The sequence below is a fragment of the Silene latifolia genome, chromosome 7, assembly GCF_048544455.1.
Source record: "Silene latifolia isolate original U9 population chromosome 7, ASM4854445v1, whole genome shotgun sequence".
In the NCBI taxonomy this organism is placed as follows: domain Eukaryota; kingdom Viridiplantae; phylum Streptophyta; class Magnoliopsida; order Caryophyllales; family Caryophyllaceae; genus Silene; species Silene latifolia.
Window position 1 is genome coordinate 30,125,937 of NC_133532.1, and position 1,687 is coordinate 30,127,623.

A 1,687-nucleotide genomic window follows, 5' to 3' on the forward strand; every position below is an offset into this window, starting at 1 on the left:
AAAATAAATTTCAAAGCCATGAACATTCTGATCTTATACCAAAAATGCCATGCAAGAGAAAATTTTTAGTTTTAAAATTTATTTAAAGCAATTTCACAATATAATCGGTAAAGCGACAATTTTTACGATTTAATTCTAAATCAAACCATACAAATTGAAATGATTAAAATAAAATTTTGTACATTTTGGAACAATTTCTAGGAGCTAAAAATTCAAAAATTTAGAGCCCAAAAATTAAATCAATATTTATTTGCAAAATAACCATTATTTACCAATTTTTATCAAATAAAAATCAATAAACTACCTAAATTACTCACATTAATTTAAAGTTTCAATTTTTCTCATAAATAGAAAATTCATGTGGTTATTTCTAAATAAATATGCATAAAATTAACATGCAATCAATTTTAATTAACTCTTAATTAATTTTAATGCATTTTTACTCAATTTTATGCCATTTGAAGTAATAAAAAGTGGAAAAATTTAACAAAAATCAAATTTTCGTCCTATATCATCCTAATACCAGATTATTTACATTCAAGACCATATTATGTGATAAAACTAATTTTAGTAACATAATATCAATTTTATCAATTTATCTCATAAATTATTAATATCGTCTTAAGACAACATGCATGTATTTAACAATGCTCTGATACCACTTGTTAGTCATTTAGACTAAATAATAGTCATCTTATGATCTCAAAATTACATACTAATTTTTTTTAGTCTAAATCTACATGCATGCATAAAAAGAGTTGGTATAAAACCATCTTAAGACAAGAATTCCTTACATTGTTTTTAAGGCAAAATTTGGGCACAACTCAAAGACTCCTTCCTAGATGTTGTTCTAGAGCTAATCCAACAAGGATGATCCTCCAACACCTTAATTACCAATGTAGGTAATCTCCTAAGGTGGCACCCAAGTCTAACCCAAAATACTACGAAAATACTAACTTGGTAAATGTAGTAGTAACCTTGTTTTTTTTTTTGTATATTTGATATTAGTTAATTTTATATGTGTTTTTGGATGAAAAAGATGAATAAAATAAGAAGGAAAAAATGGTCTTTTATGGAGGAGAAGCAACCGAAATTTTATAGCCTCAAAGACCAAGTTTTTCTTCAAATTTTTCCTCTTATGAAATGGGTGAATAGTTGGGTATTTATAGCCATGCAAATGTAAACAATTCACATACAAAAGATAGTGGAAAATGCCAACCTTTTCCACTCACAATGAGTGTATTAGTAGTGTATAAAAAATTTGTCCAAATGTTCCCTCCGGGCCCATTTTGATTTTCGACATTTGCCCCACAAATGCTTATAAGTCTTATATTTAATTATCTGACACAATTAAATATAAATTTGATTATTTAATAATTAAATAATAAAAATTAACAACCAATGACTACTTAAATATTAAGTAATCATAAGACTATTTTATCAACATACAATGTGTCAATATTACCCATTTAGCTAAGTTTACAACCTCTTGTAAAATTTAATAGCTAATTAATTCCACCTCAAAACATATACACATATCGTATAAAATAAATTAATTAACAATTAATTAATAAATTCTAATTATTTATTATTTAAATATCACATAATTAAATAATAAATCTCCTTGTCCCGAGTTCGTAACCCGTCATCAAATAATACATTTACGTGACTAATTAAAAGTCAAATA